Source organism: Mustela erminea, chromosome 8 (assembly GCF_009829155.1).
Source record: "Mustela erminea isolate mMusErm1 chromosome 8, mMusErm1.Pri, whole genome shotgun sequence".
Classification (NCBI taxonomy): Eukaryota; Metazoa; Chordata; class Mammalia; order Carnivora; family Mustelidae; genus Mustela; species Mustela erminea.
The window spans coordinates 100216999-100238130 of record NC_045621.1 but is presented as its reverse complement, the minus strand read 5'-3'; positions in this window follow the sequence as shown (position 1 = coordinate 100238130).

Genomic DNA, 21132 nt, shown 5'->3' with positions numbered 1-21132 from the left:
AATCTCTGCTTCCCTATATATTGCATTCAGCTTCAGTCCAAAAAATGGGGCAGAGACATATTTGGATTGTCCCCTGTGGTGCATGATTCACATTTGAAAGTCAGACCAAGTACAATGCAAGTTTCTCATAGTACAAATGAGTAAATTGGAAAAGTGTGTTTCATTATTCCATCTATAATGAGCAGCTTTAATTTTATGATCACACTCAATGCAAAGATTTTGAGGTCTGACAGGAATTAACAATATTTTTTTCTGTTGGGGCAACACTTACAAAATATGTCTAAATCGTTGTTATTTTTATAATTTGAAAAAGCAGTCAGGGGAGAGAAGAGTGAACTAAGGGAGGAGATGGCTACTAGTTACCAAAGCTTCTAGAACATACCAGCATTCTCAAGCTGTTTTCTTTGCATTTGTGAAACTGAAAGCATAGTTCACTTCCCACCCCACATCCACTTGTTTCCCCAGATGCCATTTATACCATCTGTCTTCAACATATAATCAGAGTGTTTCAGCTTTTTTTCCTCTCCAGTGTCATTACATGGTAGAGCGGTCATTTTATAATGGAAGGTCACTGGGAAAAAAAGGCTCCAGTATGTCAGTCACCAAGGTCTCTGAAATCCCAGTGCTGAATATATTCCTGGTGACTGTGTCCTTCCCACAGGCTGAGCACTACTACCTGTCCTCCTTATAACTGAGTCAATGGAAAGAATCCCACTTTTTTGCAAAGGCCTTGGTGGGACTGATATTTATGTAAGTCATTTTGGAAGAGCTGGTATTATTTTAAAAAAAATTATGTCCATCAGAGATTCCTTAAAACCCTGACAATGGCTGAGGCAAACAAACAAACTCACGCAGTGGACTTTTCCTCACCGACTCATTTCCTTAAATTAATCAGGGAGTGTAGACTTCAGCCTTGAGAAAGCTTGAATAGATGTCAGGACACTCACTTTGCTTAAATAATCACCATAGGAACTTTGGAGGTGTGTCCAAAGTAAATTTTCTTGCAAGCAAGTAATAAATAGCAAAAAAAAAAAAAAACAAAAACAAAAACAAAACAAAAAAAAACGTTGACAGAAGAATAAATACAAATGCTTTTTTCAATCTTACTGGTGATAAAAAAATATTAAGTAAATAAAAATGTAAGGGTCTGATTATTAAACTGCAAAGATTTCAAAATCATAGTACATATTAATTGAGGTCTAAAGGAATATACTCATGCATCACTATAGTTGTTAACATTTATAAGATCTTTTGACAACCACCATCAACCAACCTTAAAGAATTGGTAATACTGATTTAGTGATTCCACATATATTAAATTATCCTAAGGAGTTCAATGAATGTACAAAATCTGTATAAAATTATTTTTAATAATATAAAAATAAACTTTACAAGTCCCAATATATGGCAACAGTTATATAAGCTCTGGTACTCTCATACAATGAACCACAACATACTTGCCTTAGTCTACTCAGGCCGCCACAGCAAAATATCAGACTGGGTGGTTTAAACAATACAAATTTATTTCCTCTCAGTTATGGAGGTCAGAAAGTCCAAAACCAAGGTGCTGAAAATTTTGGTTCCTGTCAAGGGTTCCCTTCTCAGCTTGTAGATGGCTGGCTTCTATCTATGTGCTCAAATGACCTTTCCACGGTGAGTACACTTGTGGAGAGAGATACAATCTCTTTTTTTTCTTTCTGAAAGACCACCAGCCCTATGGTATTGGAGCCCCACCATTATGACATTATTTAATTTTAATTACTAAAGACCTTATCTCAAAATATAGACACATTGGAGGTTAGGGCTTCAACATAGGAATTTGGGGACTGGGAGTCACAATGCAGTCCATACCAGTACTCATGGGAAAAAGACACAAATTGATTTGTGAAAAACTAATGAAAAATAGTCATGTCCAAAGGGGATGAAAATTGTGTATCAGGGAGTGAGGGCAATGCAAATAAGTCTTAGATGTTGTAAAGGCTGGTGGCTTTCCAAAGATAGCTCTACCCTATAAGATCTTATTCCTTAGTATTTAATTTCCCTTGATACCGGGTGTTGGTTGTTTTTTTTGCTTTTGTTTTTGTTTGTGTTTTTGTTTTTGTTTTGGACTTCTGTTGTTTGGGATAAGAGTGTTAAGGACAAGACTGACTGGACTTTATCAGCAGCTGGATGACCTGGAAAGTTATTTGATGAAGGAGGTGGAGATAGAAGAGATTCTCCTGAGAAATGCCCAATCCCAACTAGCTGTGAGAAATTGCTTCAAAAATTCATTCTGTACAAGAAAAGGAAGAAAAACAGCCTCTTTGCCTACATGTTGTCAGAACAGATCTTTCTCTTCATCTTTAAACTTGCAAGAAAGATTAAGAAGTAAGGAAGGAGCTATGGTCTCATATAGAAATGATTATCATTTACTAATTTCAAAGATTCTCATTCTTGCTATAGCCATGAATTAATTGACTAAAATTTGTCAAATGGTTTTTCAAGGGTATAAAGCAACATCATGTCCTTTGTGGGCATTCATACTTTTTGGATGACCCTGCTTACCAATCAATCTATTATCTATTTACTATCTATCTATTTATCTATCTTCTATTTTCTATTATATCTATTTACTTAATTATAGTATGTAAATTATTTTGTTTATAGAACATAGTTCACACCTTTATATTGTGCTTAATATAAAAATTGGTTGACCTTTATATTCAGTGAATTTATTATTTTGCATGGCTCATTAAATTTTTACTAGAGTGAAGTTTTTAGTTGTTTAGTCTCAAAAATAGAAATGTTAAGCTTTTTTTGTAAGCAGATTAAAAATGGATGCTACAACCCCCCAAAAAAAGTGTGCAAATTATCATGTCTTTTGTAAAAAGCAGACATAAATTACATATATATGTAGAAAATAACTGGAAGGATATCACTCAAATATTAACAGTATCTCTGTGTATCTTCTCTTCTTTTGTGTTTATTTTTGATGGTCACAGTTTACCTTATAAATGCTGGAAATTATATGTTTCATACCCTCTTTCAGAAAGAGGAAAGAGTTAATTTTTTTAATACCTGTTCTTTTTACATGTTCAATCTCAACTTTATCCATGTCTGAAGTCATCAAGAGGTACACAAGTCAACTCTGCTATATTTTCTTCTATGTCACTAGTGGTTATGTGTGAATCCCTTAAATAAAGCTTTCAGTGTCTTTGTGCTCTACCTTTGGTCACTTTATAAAAACAATGACAATGTTATAATTCAGCCCTTGCAAGCTACACAAGATTGATATCTTGACATTCAGATGTCTGTTTCAAAGTGTAACAGTTACTGCCTAAATAATTGTATACTCCTGCTTTTGCTTCTGGGTCTTTGGAAATAATGTCTTTCTGCCCAGAATTTGCTCTTCTATCTTGCAATCTGGAAGACACCTTTAAGAGTAAAGACAACAGTCATCTACTTTCTGTTTCTGACTCTTTTTTTTAAAGATTCTATATATAAATGATATCACGTGGTATTTGTCTTTATCTGGTTTATTCCATTTAGCATAATGCAGATTGCTAAGGGGTAGGAGGTGGGGGAAATGCAAAGATGTTGGTCAAAGGGTATACATTTGTTAAAATACTAGTTATAAGGTAAGTTCTGAGGATCTTATGTATAGTATGGTGACTGTACTTCATTCTACTGTATTATATATTTGCGATTTAATAAGACAGTAGATATTAAACTTTCACACACAAAAAGATAACTATGTGAGGTGATGGATGTGATAATTAACTTGATTGTGGTGATCATTTCATGAAGAATACTTATATAGAATCATCACATTGTATCCATTAAATATATACAGATTTATTCATCAGTTATACCTCAGTAAGGCTGGGGGTTGGAATCCAATAATCATCTTTTGGGGGAAGCTTTCTATATATCTTCTTCAACCTTTATTCCCACCAAAAAGCCTAGGTAATCACATGCCTCTTTATTCCTGAACAACCAAGAATAAGCCACCATTTTAGCTCATGACATTATTTTGGATTATTTTGTTTACGTACTTGCTTGCATGTTATGTTAGCTAATGAATCAGTTGAGTGAAGGCATTTTGTCTTGAGGATTTATACTCTTAATCCTACTATAGTGTTTGCCATCATGAGTATATATAGAATAATAATTGGTCAAAAGAATGAATTACTGAATCATTCTTTTTTTAAATCATTCTTGAATAAAAATATAATTGTTAACATACATACGTACACACTGTAGAATTTTTTTCACTAAAGAAAATGCTAACATAAGTTATTACATTATTTTATGAGAAAATTGGTAGAGACAGTACCGAATATACAGTCACAGATGCTAAGTTTGAATTTTCATTTTCCTTCTATCAAGTCTTGAACATGCCTATGAACTTCTCTATTTCAAGAATCTATTTTAAGCCTATTCGCTTTTAATTTTCTGTTGGAAATCGTACAACTTAAATTAACTCTTCATTTGAGTCATATTTAAAATAGATCCAATATTTTAGAATTCTGTCATATGTTTCCGAACATTCACTTAAGCCTAAAAAGTACCCTAAAGCCATTATTATCAAGTCTAGAATATTTTTGAAGGTTATAGAAACTCTCTTGGAGCACCTACCATGCTAAAATAGGCATGACATATTTTTGCTGAATATAATTAAGATAAAATTCAAGTGAAACAGTTCGTTTGAATTTCCTGTTTTCCATTTGACAAGTGTGTATACTAAACAGGTGAGTTATTTAACTTGCCAGATTTCTCACAGCTACTTATCTGACGTTCAGTTTAATGTCCTTTTTATTCAGCTACAAAATTACATTTATGAGCTATAATGCCCCACATGGCAAAAGTGAAAACGTGAGGCACTTTATTTTTCCTTTATGCATTTCCATTGTAGCACTGTCCTTCTGAGAAATAGGTGACATTTGCAATATCTGTTCCCAAAATGTCTCCTTCCTTTTGTCTTCCTTCTCTTAATTGTTTGACTGTATCTCTCCAAACTAAAGTTAAAGAATAATAAGTCTGAAAAAGTTATTCCCATTTTCTCTATATCACTCCAACACCAAATTAAATAGAAAGTAGGTTGGAGAAAATGTGCCACAAAACCTACATGCCTTCCTTATATAGGATATCAGTCTCAACTCTCCTCTCTTGGGATCCAGAGTAATTTATTTCAAGAGAAGAACTGTCCTGATGTCTTGGTCTCCATTGTCTCTGTCTCTGTCTCTCTCTCTCTCCCTACCTACCTCTCTCTCTCCATTTTTTTTTTAATTGAAAATACTCTGAGACCTTTTAGCTAAAATGAGTCCCCTTAGAGATCTGTTTTGCAGCTTTACAAAAGTTTGCACTTTCCCCTGAAGTGTCACAAATGTTATCAGTGCAAGCTGTGAAAAGCATATAGTGGTGTTATGCCCTGTAAAAATTATGTTTCCCAAACAATTTCCTTGCTGTGGATAAATCTCAGCAAGGGCTGTGGTTCCTGAACATGGAAATTGGAAAGCAGCTTCCCAAAGTCCAACACCCATTGCTGCTCTTTCCTTTGCCAGGGAAACTCACTGCAGAGAACTAAATAGAAGAGCAAGAACTGGGAAAAAAGAATGGCCGCACATTTCCCAATGTCCAGTTTCTGGTGACCCTAATCCTTCCAAGTCACACAAACAGGCAGTAGAATCTATCAGGAGGAATCATGACATTTTTTTTTTTTCCACAAAATGTACCACTGACTATGGTATTCCTTTGGTGTCAGGGATTAGGTATTATTCCTTTTATACTCAGTACCTACTAAACTCTATGACAGATAGAAGGTGAAACTGAATGGTTATTTTAATATCAAAAAGATGATAGGAGGTAACATTACAGATTTTATTTAAGCTAATTTTGAATGTTCACTTCTTATTGTCTTGCTGTTATTGGTAGTGAAGGTGGTTGAAGCCTACTTCAACACCGTAGACAAACAATAGACCATAGTATAAATTTGTATGGACATTGAACTAAATCCAGAGTCCCAGAGATCCAGCAATTATTAGAAACTAAAACCCAAAGAGCTACCGTTCCATGTCCCTTCTCTGGGACTATGTAGTTTGTCATTTCCACTCTTCCACCCATGTCTCTTCAATGTTCTTTCCCCAGACATCTTTGGTCTTTCTTCTAGAGACACATGGTAGAAGACACCCACCAAAAGGTCACATATACCTCAGCTCAGACTATGAAGATAGACTCAGTAGGCTCTCTAAATCCCAATTACTAATATCTGAGCCAAACTAAATTCCAAGAATCAAATGGTCCAATCAACCTTTCACTAGGCGATCAAGGCATGGGAACCCCAACATGGCTGCCAGGGCTTATTTCAAAGGTGTGGACTATTAATCCAACACACATATCCATGAAGAGACACCCCTAAGATCATGGAAATTTTATGAATTTAAAGTAAAAAGTAACTACAAAAACTTCCGTTGACATATCTCTAAGAGGTGCTACTTCTAGTGCATTTCACTTTTCTTTAAGTGCTGCTCCTGTAACAGAAATGTTTATTCTACTACTCCCTGAGTTGCTGCTTCGTTTGTTTGTTTGTTCTTAAGATTTTACTAATTTATTTAACAGAGAGAGAAAGATCACAAATAGGCAGAGAGGTAGAGAGAGAGGGGAGAGACAGGCAGAGAGAGAGGGGGAAGCAGGTACCCTGCCGAGCAGAAAGTCCAATACGGGACTTGATCCCATGAGAACATGACCTAAACCAAAAGCAGAGGCTTAACCTAGTGAGCCACCGAGGCACCCCCTCCCTGAGCTTCTTGATATTTGACAAACATGAGCTGAAAGTGACATCCTTCCTAGGAAGCGAGATTCATCTGTGTTTCCTAGGCCATCTCTGCCACAGGCCCAGGGAAACACATACATCAGCCTTGTTACTTTGCCCCATTAAGCACTTTAAAGGCTGTTGGTCTTTGGCTTTTAATCTCAAGTAATTATCACTTGGGAGTGCTGGGTACCTCAGGACACCAGTCTTAATTAGTCATTTAGAGGGCAATCCCCTGTAGCTAATGAAAAATGAGACGGGAGCCAACTGAGAAATAGAAATAGTCAAGGCAGTGCCTCTATTTTCACCTCTCCATCACAGTTGTGAAATAACAAGGGACAGATTTTTGTTCTTCTTTGAAATATTCAGCAGTTGATTTACTCAAATTGAACAGCCAATCTACTCAATAATGAGTGGATGTATTAATATCAAAGTCTAGAAAATGAGCAAGGATTGAAAATTCCATTTATATCTGCACTAACTATTCATAATGACACTCTTTAAAAGTGAAAAGTGGCCAATATGATTGCTGGCATCAAGAAATATCATCACTGGAGATAATCTGGCCAACTGTGTTGGACATAAGAATAAGCAGATAACTAAAAATCCCATTTTTCTGACCTGTTAGGCTAGTCGAGTTCTGCTGGAGTAACAATCAACTCCCTACATCTCAAAGCCTTAACACAACAGATTTTTATTTCTAGCTCAGTGGTAGTCATTCGTAAGGGAACTATCCGCAGTGGTTCTTCTCCTAAGGGACCCAATGGTCCAAACAGCTTGTACTTCATCATGAACTCATCTTAAACACATGACTTTTAAGATCATGATGGAAGGGGAGGAGTTTTGCATGTATAGTTTTTAAGGCTAGGAGTAGGAGTAGCTTATAATTAACTTCTTCTACCTATAATCGACTAGAACTCAGCCATATGCCCCTTCACCTGCATGTAGGAAAGATAGTCTCCCATGGTCAAGAAGAAGAAAATAGTGTTACCTCCACCTAACCCATCAATGAGATATTGGACAACTGAATAAACACAAATAATACTTTTGCAGAAGGTAGGCAGGGTATTAATTTTTAACATTTACACATAGCCTACTAAGATGGTAAACTGGGACACTTAATATTTTTACTTTTGAAAAAAAAAAGAAAGAAATATATTAGAAAGGTAGCTAGAATTTCCAGTTCCATGAGATCAAGGTTCTTATCTGTCTTATTCATCACAGAAATCCTTGTACTTCAAATACTGGCTGGTACATGATGCTCAATAAATATTGTCTAAATTTATGACGTTATGAGATAGATACCAAGTTTCTCTTATTTGATATTACACACCAGTTTTTAGAGTATAGTCAACTTTTAATATTTTAGGAGGGGGTGATTTTATAAAGTTATTTTAATTTTTAAACATTTTTTCATTCATTGCAGAAAAATAACTGAGTGATTAAGGTAATTATTTTTGCTCTTTGAATACTCACTTTACCAAGAAAGAAAAAAATTCAGGCACACACACTCACACATTAGTTCCAACTAATTAGAGTTCTTATATATGCTCTACACTGTTCTGGGTGCAGTGAACAATATAGACAGAATATTTCCTTCGTGAAGCTTATATTCTAATGGAAATACAGATAAATAAAGTAAATTAATAAATGTATTAGCAAATGTACTTTAGTTTAATTGTATTAGTAAATGTACTGTGTGTGGTCACCCTGTAAAATCTGAAGGAACTTCCCCTTAAAATTTGGTCGAGATATTGAGGCTGGTGATGCCACACAAACGTAAAGAAGAGTATGAAAAGGTCTCTCACATGACTGAGGTCTCTGCAGGGAGGAAGCACAGCAGGATTCTTCAGCAGGTCTGTAATGACTACAGGAGCAAGGAAAGGACCCTGGCCTGGCCTCTTACTAGTGTTAGGCATGACTGGGGGCTGGGAATCTGAGAATTTCCATCTGTGGGCAGGGGCTACAGGGTTTGAATCTCTAGGAGTACCTAGGTTTTCAGATCAGCTAGCCCAGGTGTGGGGCAGAAGGGGAAAAGGGAGTTGGTGAGGTTTTAAAGCTGTCAGCAATCAAACATCCAAAAATGAGATCAGATTCCTCATTACATTTGTACCATATTGTGCCATGTACTGAGCAGAAAAACATAGCAAGGCAGAGTAATCAGTAGTTTTATCAATGCTATAATTTAGATAGAGACCAGAGAAGTCCTCACTAGTTTCTTGTAAGTGCCCATTCCTAGTTTCTTGTGCAGCACAGCCCATCGCTCTCCACGTGAAGCCTTCAGATATTACTGAAGTGGTATTTCAGGGACCAATTTAAATGCTGTTATGGACTGAAAAGCAGTTGGGAATGACTGTTCTTGCCAAGTTCTCTAATTCCAACTTTGGAATTAACTTTTTCAAGGCACCAGATTTCTCAAGAAATCCAATTTTCAAGAAGCCTCTAGAGTTTTCTAAAAGAAACAATCTTCATGGCTTTCTCTAAGTTGGCTTACAGTTGTTTCTGACTAAAACACTGAAGTTAACCATGTCTTGAAAACTCACTTCCTATCTCCTATCTCCTTCTGCTTATCTTCTCAGAGAAACACAGCTTTAAGGCTGTCATAGTTCTGTGATCTCCAAATACAAACATTTAGAGAATAGTTCAGGTATCAGTCCACAGGGATAGGCTGCATATATAAACTGAGGACCCAGAATTTTCCTATGTATTACATGATACCAAATTAATTAGTAATAATATAATTAGCAAAAATAATAAACACATAGTGTACATTGTATGCCAACTGTGTTCTTTTTCTATTGCTGCTGTAATAAGTTGCCACAAATTTTAAAGCTAAAAAAACCCACAAATTTATATTATATTTCTGGAGGTCAGATGTTCCAAGAGGGCTGGCAAGATTGGGCTGCCTTCTGGAAACTTTAGGAGAGAAGCCATTTCCTTACTGACAGAGTTTACTTCCTTGTGGTTATAAGGATGAAGCTTTTGATTTCTTGCTAGCTGTTCGCTAAGGGATAGTCTCAGTTTCCAGAGCCTGCCCACATTCTTTGGTTCATGGCCCCTTTCCTCCACCAGGAAGCCAACAATGCTGAACTGAATCCCTCTTGACTTTGGATCTCTCCTGCCTTTCCCTTGTCAAATCTCTCTGATCTCAGCTGGGAAAGGGTCTCTGTTTTGAAAAACTTTTGTTATTACATTAGGCCCATCTAGAAAAGATTATCCATAATAAATTCTATAATTTAATCACATATTAAAAGTCCCCTTATGGGTCCTCTGGGTGGCTCAGTCGGTTAAGCAGCCAACTCTTGATTTCAGCTCAGGTCATGACTGCAGGGTGGTAAGATCAAGACCGACATCAGGCTCTGCACTTGGCAGGAAGTCTGAGCATGCTTGAGATTCTCTCCTTCTCCCTCTGCACCTCCCTCTGCTTGTGTGCTGTCTCTCAAGTAAATAATAAATCTTAAGAAAAAAAAAAAAAGGTCTCCTTTGCTGTGCAAGGTATTCACAGATTTCAGGGATTAATGTGTGACATTTTTGTGTAGTCATCAGAAGATGTCTACCACAAGTGCTATTACAAAGTCCAATCTAAATTGTACAGATACTTTGAAGACTTTCTCCCTGATAATTTATCAGACACTTTGTGATTATTATTATTGTTTTTTGGAACATTGATAAGTAAATTTGGAAGAAAATTATGAGTATTTCTAGAAGCTGTAATAGGTGTAGGGAGCAAGATGGAATCTGTGGTGATATATTTGATAACATACCAGATTTCTGGATGGAAACTGAATAATCATTATTTATCAAATGTGCAATATTTAGATAATTCAAAATCATACCTGTAAGTGAAACATTTTTTCATATCCTGAAGTTGGGCTTAAGATGAGAAGTGAGTGAGCTCTTTCTCTTGTGGCATCTTTATCTTTAAATTTATTACCCCATAGATGAGGGGCTTACAAGTCTAGTCATCTTCACTTACACTTATATTATCATTTATGCTTCAAAACCTGGTCATGTATATTCGTTTCCTCCATAAAAGGGAGATGTATGTTAGGCAAGAACAATTATCTTCTTAAAACATGCTGAAGATTCTAAATAATTCTCTGAGAGTGCTGTGACTTAATGACAGAGTGAACCTCATAGTACTAAGGGCTAAAATTATTTAGTACTCTACCACATCCCAAGCCCTACTTTAATGGTTTAACTATACAAACTGATTTTAATTCAAAGTAAGTATATTATTATTTACCTACTCTATCTATGAAGGAGCTGAGGCAGAGAGATATTAAATAGCTTTCCTCAGACAATGCTGCTAGAAGGAGGCATGGCTAGAATTTGAACCCTGGCAGTTGATCTCTTCACTGGTTTTCTATATGCTTATTTAGAGTCAGGTTTTCATTCTAGCAACAACTTCTAGTATCACCCTTCTTTTATGTCTTCCATCCCCTTGTAGAAACATCACCAGGGAAAATGTACATATCACTCACCAGCAGCCTTCAGTATCTCTCTAGGTTGCTGTTGTATGGGGGGTTGCATATAAGCATAAGTGAGACTATCTTATCACACTGGGGACATCTCTTATCTTTCTCCCAGCAGTGAACATCTTCATCTGAGTTTCTCTCTGAGAATGGAGATGTGAAGCACCTGTAAGAACAATATACCTGTGACTTTGTAACCACTGTGGATTGACTGACAACAAATCTTTAAAGGCCATATGGTGGTAAAATCCTTGCAAGTATACACAAACTGTAAAAACAGATTTAGGAGTATATTCTTCCATCAATATGCCAGCCTTGACATGAATAACTACCATTAGCATTGAAAAGAATTTCCAGGTTAAATCTCCCAGGAGAAAAGATCCCAACTCTGTCATCTATCTCACAGACACACTAAATTATTTCTTATGGAGCATGTGGAATTGCCCAAATCAAACACCCAAATGGAGGCAGTAGAGTTTTAGTGGTGATGGTTCTTAAGGGGGGCGGAAGCTGTTCATAACCATTTAACAAATTAATGGTCCAATATAACCAGAATCTATTCCTTCCCTATAAACTAGAATAGTGTCAATTATTCCCTCAGTTGCATGCAAAGTAGCTGGAGGACATCCGAGTGTAAAATCTGGATCATTGTGGTGATATTTTAAGTCTTATCAGATGCCACAAGTAGGAAGCCTCTTATTTTGTAGAGTATGCAGTTTTATTGTTCCTACCTTTCCCAAATAAAAAATGGTAAACTCAGCATTTGTCCTTGTCTCTCCTCTTTCTCTTGTAGTCTGCTTGACATGAATAAGATCCTGTTAAAGCCAGACAGGCTGCTGACACATTTACAGTACAGATGCGGTTCCCATGAAAATAGGGTGGCTTTCAAAATTCTTTTCATGGATTTGATGTTTTGAATGAAAGGGCAGATGCTAAAAATATGGAGGTTTTATAAAAAATAAATCCATAAAAGTGACAGAATGCAATTCAAGCAGGATTGATGAAAGTTAGAGAAGATTAATTATTTGTCTCTAAGGTCATGATTGCCTAAGACTATGCCTTCTACTGTCTGATTATACAGTTTTAACTTTTTCTTATTTCCCTTTTTTTATATTTGTTGTGATGTTGGTGATTATGTCCTCCCAAATGCATCCCTTGGGCCTGCCTCATGACCCATTGCTCAGTCCAGCTCTTTGCGTCTCACGGGGGTCTTGCATCAATGTGCAAGAATGATATTCCATAATTCATGCATTCAGTGATTAGGAACCAGGCTCCCCTCCCATTCAAATCTCTGAAATGAATTCATTTCCAAATTTCAAATTTCCAAATTTTTCCAAATTTCCAAATATTTTTATAAAACCAGAATCACTACAAGTCTTTCACTGACTTTACTAATTAGAGACAAATCGAGATTAGACTCAAGGATGATTCAATTTGTAGTGGCTTAAATGATGGGCAGTTTCTGTGGGCTTCATGATGTGAGGGCCAACACCTCAGCAGTTCTCTTTATCATGACCTTATGGTAGCAAGATAACTTCCTCAGTTTGAAGCATCATTTCCCCCATTGAAGGCAAGAAGAGGGGGAGATGGTAGGGTTACAGTCAAGAAAGCAAAGTGTTACCACTTGAATCTTAGAGATGACTTAAATCTTTCTTATAGGCCCAAACCCAGTATCCTGACTATGTAGAGCTATAAGGTTGAGTAAGAAATAGAGTTTTATATTTCAGACCTCTCTAGGGAAAGGCAACAGGGGAAAAATGGGTTGGAAATGGCCTTTGGGAAGTCAATTATGGTAGCTTTGTTTCTTTAATACTTAAGAACCCATTTCGTTGAATCAAGATGTTGATGACATAGCTTTGATTTTTACCATCCATACTTTCCCTAGAGCATTTGAACAGATCTCATTTCCTTTTTCCAATTTCCTGAATTATTAATCTTAATTTTGTTAGCATAACTTTGTATAAAGATGCACTATCTCCTTTGTGATTCACCTCTCAATTCTAACACCATCCTGAAGCTCATCTACACATGGGAGATAGATCAGAGAGAAGTGGAATTTCAGATCTTTTTTCCCTTTTGCAAATAGCTATTTAAAACTGACCTTGGAGCTTTGATCAATCCTTTATAGCACCTGAAATTGTCAACTAGCTGGGAAATGCCAGTCAAGAATTCATGTGTTTCTGTTTATTATAAATTAATCACTTTTTCAACCAACCTTTCTCTAGATTTGTCTTATTTCCTTATCTACTAAATAAGGAAATATGGAATTCTTGGCTGTCCCACCATATTCATCATGAACAGGATATTTTCTCCACTTATCTGATTAACTTCCAATTTTGTTGTGGTACAGTGTGTTCCATGGCTTGGTGGTCAGAATAATGCTTCCTTCCCCTCCCGCTCCCCCCAGAGGAAAAATGTCTATGTCCTAATTCTTGGATCCTATAAATGTGTTGCTTTACATGGCAAAAGGGACTTTGCAGATGTGATTAAGATTAAGTACTCTGAAATGGGGGAATTATTGTGGATTATCTTGGTGGGCTCAACCAAATGATATGAATTCTTACAAATGGAAAACTTTCTCATCTGTAGTTGAAGATAAGTGGACTGTAAAAGGATTCAAGAGATTGCAATGTTGCTGGCCATGAATATGGCAGAGGAAGGGGCCATGAGTCAAGGAATGTCAGCTGCATCTAGAAGCTGTAAAAGACAAGGAAATCAATTTTACTCTAGATGTTCCAGGAAAGAATGCTGTGCATTGGACACCTTGATTTTATCTTGGTGAGATAAACATCTGGTGTTAGACATCTAATTTAATTGTGTTATTTTAAAACATTAAGTTTATAAAGATATGTTACAGCTGCAGTAGAAAACTTAGAAATATTTGGTCCCTGAAAGTTGAGTGCTGCTGTAATAAATACCTATGCAAAGTAGTTTGGGAATTGGGCATTGGACAGAGCCTGGAACAATCTTGAGAAGCATGGCATAAAAGTCTAAATTGTCTTGAACAGATTGTTAACAGAAATGTGGATTTCAAAGATTGTGCCAGTAAGAGCCCACAGGAAGTGAGAGGTGTGGTGGGACATACGTCATCTCAGAGAATTTCTGAATTTCTGGGAACAGACTGTTAATAGAAATATGAGCCTTCACTGTAGCATAAAGGAGGGAAGAAAGGGGACATTTATGATGGTGATATCTTTATGTCCCCCAAAAGACATCATAAATTATTGATTCTGAATAGACAGGGAAAAGTTATAAATGTATAAATAATCACATTAAATGTTAATAGTCTAAGCTTACTACTTAAAAGAGATTTTCAGATTGCATATAAAAACATGGCCCAACTATTTGAAGCCTTTAAGAAATTCACTTCAAAATAATATATGTAAGATAAAAATAAGAGTATAGAAAAAGATGTGTTATACAAAGATGAAGGAAAAGAAAGCTAAAGTGGCTATATTAATATCAAACAAAAAATTATTATGGAAAACAGATGTTACATACTGTTTAAAGTGATGATTCACCAAAAAACTTAAAAATTCAAGATGTGTATGTACTTTACAGCAGAGCATCAAAATACGTGAAGCAACAACTAACAGAACTAAAAGGAGATAGATAGATCCACAATATTATAGCTATTTCAAAATTCCCTTCTCAGTGATATATAAAGTCAGCAAGAATATAGGAGAACTACAGAATATCATGAACCAATGAGATCTAACTGATATTCATTGGCACTTCACCCAATTCACTTGAAGTACTAACCAAGATCCATTATACCCTGTGCCATAATCAAACCTTAACAAATCTGAAGATTTTAAATCATATAAAGTATGTTTTTAGTCTAAATTAAAGTAGTAATTTATAAGAGAAGCATAAAGAGACAATTTTCAAATACTGAGGAATTAAACAATAAACATCTAAATAATCTACAGATCAAATAGGAAGTCTTGGCAAAATTTAGAAAATATTTTGAACTGGATGGAAATGAAAAATCTGAGGGATGCAGCTAAAACAGTGCTTAGAGGGAAATTTGTAGCTTCCAATGCTTGTTATTAGCAGAGAAGGAGATTTTGCATGATTAACCTAAGCTTCCACCTAAAGAAACTAGAAAGGGAAGAGGTAAATAAAATCAAATCAAGCAGAGGGAAAGAAATAAGGATAAGTGTAGAAATCAACAAAATTGAAAGCAGAAAAACACTAGAGAAAAGTCCCAGCAAAAAATACAATCTTTGGAAAGATAAAAAAGTTGACAAAACTCTAGAAAAACTAATAAAATCAGAGAAATTGCCAATATTAGGAATGACAGGCAGGATAATCATGGCCACACTCACAGGAACTGAGAGGATAATAAGGGGATACCATAACCGACTCCACACACACCTAAGTGTCACAACTTAGAAGAAACATCACAGACATAGATCAGGCTCTTGTCAAAGATGTCTTTGAAATTTCAATATTTTTCTTAATTGGCATTCTGACTCTACTGTCACCTGACTCCCACCACTTTCTAGAATATGCTTGGAACAACCAAAATCTCTTCACTTTCCAAAACTGGTCATGTGACCCCTCTGTTTCATATTCTTGAATTCTTTTAATCATATATTAGGAAAAAAACCCCTCTTCATATAAAAGGTCTATTGTGATATGATATCTTCTACATGTTTAGCATCTTTCTGTATGATTCATCTCTTATTTTGACAAGCTAAAATTATTTGTTTTGACCTTAAAACACAATTATTTCTCATGTACGCTTAGAAGGCCCTTCAAGATTTGAACTGCAAACTTCCAGACACCCTAGACATCTAATTCACATTATCTTTGAAGACCTATTCCTCCAAGGTCATGTATGTATTCTTTCCTATGTGCACCTACTGCATTTTGTTTATACTTTAATTCCTACATGCATCTCATGGTTTTGCCATTACTTTCAGGTCTGCCTTTCACTGAATAGTACAATCTAACTTGTAGGCACTGTGTCTCTTTAGATCTTTATCTTCACTACCTTGCACAGTTCTCCCACATTGCAGCCATTCACAAGCTTCAGATGAATAGGCATATAAATGAGAAGATAGTCTAAAGCTAACAGATTTATGGAAGAGTCCAATCACTGGTGGTCAATTAGCTTTCAAAATGGAAAATTAGTAAGAGTTAAATACATAGATCATCTCATAATTTCCCAAAGTGATTACTTGAGTTTTATTTTACAAAAAAGGCCATTGTTTGTGTAATGCTGATCTGCTAACTTTGACCCCTAAGTTATCAACTTGACACAGACTATCATCTCCTACCACAGGTTTAATAAAATGTATCTTAACTCTGTAAAAGTATTTTGACATTATCTCCCACACATATAATTAAGTCTTCTCTCTTTCCATTTGCTATGCATGAGTGCACACAACATATGCTCACATGGCACTCTTTATGGAACGGCAGATACAAAATATCATTATAGCATTATTAAGCATGAAATATCATTAAGGGCAATCAGATGAAGGTACCAAAGGATTAATACCATGCAATATTGCCTTTTCATTATTTTCAGAGGTTGTAGCTCTCCTAGTGAGGCTGCTATAATTTATAATTTGCTTCCAACAATCTGTTTTAATAAGAACTTGCCCCACTGGCAACATCTTCTGAAAGAGACCCTCCCTCTTGCCATTTGGCAGGTCTCTCATCCTGCATCTTGTGCCATTTTCGTTCTATCTCATTACGCTCAGGGATAAACACTTCGGGAACTGGCAGCCACTTACTTATATTGTAAATGGGTTTATGTCACAAGCGGTTTTAAAGAGGAGACAGAATTTTCTGAATTAGGGGCTTTGGTCTGTTCCATTAGGTAATGCAGTGTGACAAAGTGACTCATGTGGATGACAGACTATTCATTTTGAAGGAGGAAAAATCAGAAGTGACATTACATTCTGGTAATCTTTTTTTCTTTGCTTACTTTCCTAGGAATTAAACTAGTTAAATTAGCTCAAATGATTGTTCTGTAAATGCGTCTCTTTTGAAACAGGGAAACAACAGTTACCTTGGGCAGACTTTCATTTCTCCAAAGGGCAGCAGAGTCATTCTGTTTGTGTGATTTTCTTCCAGATAACCAGCTCTTCTCTGTGGGAACGAGGTTCTCTCTGTTGAAAGGTTAGCCTGTGTTGAATCAGGTCATTCAGGGAGACCCCAGACATGCCCGCACTGACCTATCTCCACATGGGGAGAGCTGCATTAGTCAGTCTGCTGCCTCTGGGGCTTCCAGCAGAGTGACAGCTCTGTGGAGAAAGGCCATGGAGAGCAAAGGTGGCTGCTTGCTCAGAGTCTGAGAAGACCGTTCGCTCAAGTTGAGGCACACTGTAATGACGCTATCAGTGTGTTTGAGAATTGCAAATAGACCAGGCTTTCAAAAGAGTAGATGGAGTCCAGGGTTTGGAGTGAAGAATGACTTCAGGAAATGGGAGAGCCTTCCAGAGGTCATCTTATCAAGTTAGGTCTACATTTCTGTTATCATCATAAACATGCCAGGGCCTGACATTCCTCGGGGTGGCAGATGGTGAGGAAGCAAAGAATCAATTCCTTGAGTCAGTAACCACGGCTTCTCTGGTCAGCCACACTTGTGGCCATCTAGATGCTGCTCAATACCTTCAGTTCATTATTCTGTTTTTCTAGATAGCTTTCTAAGTAGAGCCAGAATTTACACAAAACCACAAATTGCTTATTGGCTAATATTTCTACATTCGACCTGCATATGAAAACGTGGCTTTTTAGTCATTACTTAGCATGTTTCATTTCTGCTCCACTGACAGGTTCCTTTCTTTTTCATGTCTGACTAGGCGTGGCATTGAGAAAACGAAGTTTCTCTATGTCTATCCTTCTGCCTTGTTTAGGTTCTTCTTTTTTCCAGACTGTCACAGCACAGCTGTGCCCAGAGCCCTTCCAGAAAGACACTCGGTCTAGTTTGCCTACAGGGCAATACACTCGGGTTTTTATCAGTGGCTCAATCTAGCTTGCATGATTTTCCTCAGACCTTTACCTGAGGAAGAATGAGGCCCATTCCTTTCCTGTTTCCTCCTCTTTGGGATGGAAGCTGGTACCCTGGCTTATTGTAAGAGATAAAGGCTCAGGAGAAGGGTCCATAAAGAGGACAGAAGAGATGAATATGGATTAACAATATGCTGCCTCACTGACCATCAGGCATCATCATTGAGTCTCTTCTTAGACACAAAGTAATTGTTCTTCTTTTGTACTATTTTCTTTTATGCCATTTTGCTACCAAATAACATACATAAGAACATTAAATAATTTAACAAGTGCAACTAATATTTGTTGACTGTCTGCTATGTGCCAGTCACTGCTGTAGGTGTCGCAATGCACTAGTGAACAAATTTGATAAAGATTGTATCCCTGCAAATTCCACATTAGCCTCAATTCAAATCTTCTCCTCCACCCAGATTATATAATCTGGATGACTTGAAAAAGTCAATTTTCAGGGATGAAAAGGAACTTGGGAGGCATCAAACTCACAATTTTCAATTTATAAATGAGAAGCATGGGGTTCTGGGTTTCAGTGTTTAGCGTACATATGACTGTTCTAGGAAATACTATGAAAATGCCAGTACCTGCATCCCAACATGAGAAATCCAGAGTTAAGATAAAAAATTCATTATTACAAAGCATCTCTGAGAAGTCCATTATGAGGTATTTGTGGACAATACTTTTAGAAACAGTAGCCTGGAAAGTAACTGGAATGGTGACTCATCACAGCTTGACTGGATATCTCCCTTAGCCTCCTATAAAGTGTGGCAGATGGGTAAGTTATTAGAAATTCTTCTTCTTTTTTTAAGATTTTATTTATTTATTTGACAGAAACAGAGATCGTAAGTAGGCAGAGAGGCAGGAAGAGAAAGAGGGGGAAACAGGCTCCCTGCTGAGCAGAGAAGCCAATGTGGGGCTCCAGCCCAGGACTCTGGGATCATGACCTGAGCCGAAGGCAGAGGCTTAACCCACTGAGACACCCAGGTGCCCTATTAGAAATTATTCTTATGTCCACTCAGTTTATATGCCCAAAGTTTAGTATCTGTTCAATACTGGTCAGTCTAGTTGCTATTTTTTTTTTTTGATGATGATTTATTGATCTAGATGAAGGTACCTGACACAATTTCATAAAGAAGTTGACCAGGGAAAATGTTTTGTTGAAGCACTAGCCCTTTTTTTTTGGCTCTTCCATTAACCTGCTTCCCCCCACACACACCATTTTAGGCTCCCAAAGACATATGGTATTATTATTGAGCTAACTTCTACTGTAAACTATTTCAGTTCATTTTCTGTCTCTTGATCCAACAGTCCTGACCAACCACCAAGCAAAAGCCCCAGAACATGCCTAACCTTACCAATAATACCTTAACAGACATCGAAGTGCCTCCAAATTCAGCATCCTGTCCTCCTTAAAGCCTGTACCCAGATATCTTAATTTGATGCCAAATAACCACCAGCTTTGTGGGTCTTTGAATCTGTTCTCTACTAATCCATTTCCTTTAGTCAATGTGGTTCATCATTTTTAAAGAAACAAAGAAATTCTATCCCTTGAGGATAGCCATCTAGTTCCTACTAGAAATCAGCACAAATTTCTTAGCAGCATGGAAGATGAGATTGTTCTCTAATTACCTGGAGGTAAAGGTGAGAACTTGAGGGTCACCAGGATGAACAGCTGGAAGAGTGTTAGTATTTCAGTTTGGCCCCTCAATTCCAAATGATGGTTAAATCCTGGAGAAGGTATTTGCTATAGCTCCTCAGGGAGTACCTTTATATTGGGAGAGAGTGGTTTTTCTGCTTCTTACAAGAGGTTTAAATTTCTTCGTGTGGCTTTCTTTCTCTATAGGAGAAAGGAGGCAAGATAAATGTCCATCTCACTAAAGAAAAGTAATCTGTATGGTGCCACACGTCTGCTTTGAGTGTCTTCAAAGCTGACCTGCTAGCTTGTCTAATTTACCATCCCCGGGGAGAAAGTTTATAGGAAGAAACAAAACTAACCTATTCTTAGCTTCTCCAAAGCAGCTCCCTTGTAGTAGTTTAGCAGGAGATTTGTTGATGTATTTTTTAAGCATTTTTTTTTTCATGGAAAGAATAGCAATAGAATACAGATACAAAATATGAAACTTCAATGGATGGTCAATTATCCTAGGGAAGTTTGCACCCTTTGCTAAGCATGAGAAAAAAATAACATGAAAAGTGTGACTCCTTGGGATATTTTTCATTGCACAGCTATTTAATGGAAAAGTTACCATGGGGTGTTTTTAAAGTATCAGACAACTTTGGTTCAGAGAAACATACCTCAGTATCTTAATGTCTGCCAGAGAGAACACCTGATTAGGAATCGGGAAGCTTGGAATCGATCCTGCCTTTTTTTTTTTTTTAATTCAATATTTCATTCTTGTGAAATAGGGAGAAGAATAATATCTACCAACTAAGTTGTCTGAGGATCAAATAGATGTTGTGTGAAATACGCATTGTAAATTACATAAGGCTGAATATGAGATTGTCTTTTTACTGGACTATAATTTACATGCAGTAAAATTCACTCTTTTCAGTGGGCAGTTCTTTGAGTGTTGACACAATTGTACTTTAATGTAGCTATCACCACAATCAAGATCTAGCACAATCCCATTGTCTCCATAGTTCTGTCTTGTTTCGCTTAGCAGAACATCATTGAGATCATCCGTCCTGTTGGATAAGTCCTCTCTTCCCTTTTACTGCAGGATAGCGTTCCTTTGTATGGATTTATGGCAGTCTGTCTATATATTTCCGGGTGAAGAATATTTGGATCTTTTTTTCCTTTTGGTGATTATGAGTAAATCTGCTATAAACATAAACATACGAGTG